Genomic DNA, 4,703 nt, shown 5'->3' on the forward strand with positions numbered 1-4,703 from the left:
TCCCAATGAACATGAGATCTACACTTACGGCCATACAAAGCTTCATACGGTGCCATATCAATAGAAGACTGGAAGCTGTTGTTATAGGTGAACTCAACCAATGGTAAGTTCGACTCCCAACTCCCAGAGAAATCAATGACGCAAGCACGAAGAAGATCCTCCAAAATCTGAATAACTCGCTCTGACTGCCCATCTGTCTGCGGATGGAAAGCTGTGCTAAACAGCAACTTAGTACCCAAAGTCGAATGCAAACTCTTCCAAAAGGAGGAAGTCAATCTAGGGTCTCTGTCAGATACGATCGAAACTGGAATACCATGAAGTCGGACTATCTCCCGGTTATACAACTCTGCATACTGAACCATGGTGAAAGTCGTCTTAATAGGCAAGAAGTGCGCTGATTTGGTAAGACGATCTACAATCACCCAGATGGCATTTGATCCTCTGGCTGACTTCGGCAAACCGGTCACAAAATCCATGGTAATGTTCTCCCACTTCCACTCGGGGATAGGAAGAGGCTTGAGCAAACCTGCTGGTCTCTGATGCTTGGCCTTCACTAACTGGCAAGTCAGGCACTCGGATACAAAACGCCTGATGTCCTTCTTCATCCCTGGCCACCAATACAATAGCTGCAGATCTTTGTACATCTTCGTACTCCCAGGGTGAATGGAGTACGGGGACATATGGGCCTCTGATAAGATGTCTGCTCGGATAGAATCACTGCTAGGAACCCATATCCTGTCTCGGTATCTCACAATACCGTCGGTGACTGTATACAAGACACTGCCCTTGGCTTCATCCCTCTTCTTCCACTGTGCCAATTGCTCATCTGCTGACTGACCACTGCGAATACGGTCAAGAAGGGAAGACTGAATGGTCAAGGTAGATAGGCGGGGAACTCTACATCGAGGATAAGTCTCGAGATCAAACCTCTGCATCTCAGTCTGAAGGGGTCTCTGAATTGTCAAGTGAGCCATCACTGCGACTTTCCTGCTCAGTGCATCTGCAACTACATTAGCCTTACCCGGGTGGTAGCTAATGTCACAGTCGTAATCTTTCACAAGCTCCAACCAACGCCTCTGACGCATGTTCAGCTCCTTCTGCATAAAGAAATACTTGAGGCTCTTGTGGTCGGTAAAGATCTGGCACTTCTTTCCATACAAAATAATGCCTCCAAATCTTCAATGCAAAAAACTACGGCGGCCAACTCTAGATCATGGGTAGGGTAATTCTTCTCGTGGATTTTCAGCTGTCGAGAAGCAAAAGCTATCACTCTCCCATGCTGCATCAATACTGCGCCAAGACCGAGCTTCGAAGCATCGGTATACAGAACAAACTCGCCGGGTCCTGAAGGTGTGGCCAAAACTGGTGCTGAAATAAGAGCTTGCTTCAAAGTATCGAAGCTCTTCTGGCACTCATCGCTCCACACAAACTTCACATTTTTCTTGGTCAGTGCTGTGAGTGGAACGGCAATGGAGGAGAATCCCTGAATGAATTTCCTGTAATATCCTGCTAGCCCAAGAAAACTGCGGATCTCGGATGCATTCTGCGGCACAACCCAATCTCTGAGTGCAGCGACTTTCGCCGGGTCTACCTCAATGCCACTGCTAGAAACAATGTGGCCCAAGAATGCCACCTTCTCTAACCAGAATTCGCACTTACTGAACTTTGCGAATAATTTGTGCTTCTGCAAGGTCTGCAGCACTGTGGTCAGATGTCTGCTGTGATCCTCCCGACTCTTGGAGTAGACGAGAATTTCATCTATGAACACTATCACAAACTGGTCGAGGTACGGCTGAAATACGCGATTCATGAGATCCATGAAGATCGCTGGCGCATTCGTCAGACCGAACGGCATCACAAGGAACTCGTAGTGACCATAACGAGTCCTGAAAGCTGTCTTCGAAGACATCAGCATCTCTCACTCTCAACTGATGATAACCAGAACGCAGATCAATCTTGGAGAAAATCGAAGCTCCCTGCAACTGGTCAAACAGATCCTCAATCCTCAGCAGTGGGTATTTGTTCTTCACTGTAACCCTGTTCAACTCCCGATAGTCAATGCAAAGCCTCATCGAGCCATCCTTCTTCTTCACAAATAAGACCGGCGCGGCCCATGGAGAAAAGCTCGGGCGAATGAACTCCTTGTCCAGAAGTTCCTGAATCTGCTTCTTAAGCTCTGCCATCTCGGTCGGTGCTAGTCGATACGGCGCTTTGGATATCGGAGTCGTACCTGGCATAAGCTCAATGGAGAACTCCACATCTCTCTCAGGTGGCATACCAGAGACGTCTTCGGGAAAAACGTCTAAGAAATCTTTGACAATCGGAACATCTGAGGCTGACTGGCTGGGTTCCTCGGGGACAGATAAAAAGGTCGCTAGAAATGCCCGACACCCTCTATGCATGAGCTTCCTAGCCTGAACATATGGAATAATTCGCGGTAAAGGAAAGTACCTGTCCGGCTCAAATAAGAATTGCTCCATCCCAGGCGGTCGGACAAGAACAGATCTCCGCTGGAAGTCTATCAACACTCTGTTTCTCAATAGCCAGTCCATCCCTAGGATGATGTCGAATTCTGGCATCGGTAGCACGATCAGATCAGCATAAACAAGATTACCGTGATGCTCCATATCTATATCTCGGATAACATTGGTGGCTGCCATCTCCTCGCCTGACGGCAACACTACTGAAAAGGCTATGTCTAGCCCAATGGTCTTGATCTTGAGAAAGTTTGCAAAGACCTCCAAAATAAACGAGTGAGTGGCCCCTGAATCTATTAAGGCCTTGGTAGCGGAACCAGATATAAAAATCCTCCCTGAAAGATCGGAACTCTAAGTTGAATCCCACTACAAGATCTAAACTTATAGACATGCAAAGGTCAAGGTTCTTCTAGCGTAATTCCCCCGAAATAAATCTGAGTAGAGCATGCAATCCTATAACAGTTCTAAGTTCAAAAATCTAAATCCCGATTCCCAAAACGATGAAATTCGAATAATAACTCAATGCTTAAAGGTACATGTCAACAACATAGTTTCCGGGTTTGTTTCCGCTACATGGAGAACAAAAACTCTGCCTTGAGTAGGCAGATGTCTCTGAGGGCACTGCAGTAACACGTGGTCTGGACTGCCACACTTAAAACACTTTCTTGAGCCAGCCATACACGCTCCAGGATGGCGGCGTGAGCACCTGGGACAGACTGGGTGCTCAAAAGTCCTCGGGGCTGGGCGCCCCTGCTGCTGCTGCTGCGGCTGCTGGCCTCTGATTCTAGGCGGCCCATGAAATGACCTCTTATTCTGCTGCTGATGCTGATGAGGAGGAGGGCGGTGTGGTACTTGGACGGGGAGCTTGCCCTGGCGATCCCTCTCGATGTCCCGCAGATCCTGCTCTGCGGCTAGGGCCTTGGAGACGGCAATCTCATAAGTAGCAGGGTCAGAAACCCTAACATCCCGGCGCAAGATCGGCCGTAAAACCACCAGGAAGTGCATCAATTTGGCTCTGGCATCATTCGCTATCAGGGGCACAAAGTGACAGCCCCTCTCGAACTTACGGATGAACTCCGTAACCGTCATATCACCCTGTCGCAGGCTCATGAACTCGGTGTTCAGCCTGGTGCGAACCTCCTCAGCAAAATACTTGGAGTAGAAAACCTCCGTAAAGCGGGTCCATGACAGTGTAGCCAAGGTCAGGGCTACCGACGCTCCTTCCCACCATAAGCGGGCGTCTCCAGTGAACAGATAGGTGGCGCATCTGACTCTGTCGGCATCTCCCAGCTCCATAAACTCGAAGATGACCTCGAGGGATTTGATCCTATCCCTCAGCAATCATGGGGTCAGACGTCCCAGAAAACTCCTTCGGACGCATCTTCATAAACCTCTCATAAACAGCCTCGGGCCCTGTCGGCCTGGCTGCGGCTGCGGCTACGGCATTGTTCCCCGCAAACTGTGCGAAGAACTGCGTCATCCTAGCTAGAATCTAGGCATTCATGTCCGTGGAGGTGGAGGTGGAGGTGGAGGTGGAGGAGGAGGAGGTGTCTGCCTCTCTTGTCTCTGATCGTCATCGTCCTCGCGACGGTGCTCGCCACCACCTCTCGGGCGTCCTACTTGGCGTCTAGGGGGCATACTGTTCCAACATAATCCATACGTAACTAACATGCATAATTCCATAATTTAATTGAAATGAACACTGAAATACTGGAAATTTGGTCGAAATTATTTCATGGAAGCATGCTGAAAAAAATAATTCATGCTTTAAATAAAATGCTGAAAAGTAACACTTACAGACTGAAGGCAGTGACTTCGTGAGCTTCTCGTGGTCAGTAGTAGTGTAACCCTTTACAAGAACATAGGCTCTGATACCAAGTGTAAAGGCCCGAAAATATTTGCTTGAAACTTTGCGGAAAATTCAAATTTTCTTTTTAAAAGAACTTAAATGGCCTCATTCATAAAATCAACTGATAAACCCAGTTCAAAGTTTAAAATAATAGCAGCGGAAGAAAATAAAGTTTCGCCAACAATAACAATTTGAAAATTATCCATTGACTGATAAAAAAATTGTTTGCGGAATAAAATAACAACTGCTGCAATGAGGTCCTCGGGTGCCACTACTGCCGACCCAAGCTGGCTCACTGGTCCCCGCCCTCGGCCCTGGCCTCATCAGTACCTACAACAATCAAGTCTAGTGAGCCTAAAGACTCAGCATGCATATAT

This window comes from Primulina eburnea, chromosome 11, assembly GCF_022965805.1.
Source record: "Primulina eburnea isolate SZY01 chromosome 11, ASM2296580v1, whole genome shotgun sequence".
Classification (NCBI taxonomy): domain Eukaryota; kingdom Viridiplantae; phylum Streptophyta; class Magnoliopsida; order Lamiales; family Gesneriaceae; genus Primulina; species Primulina eburnea.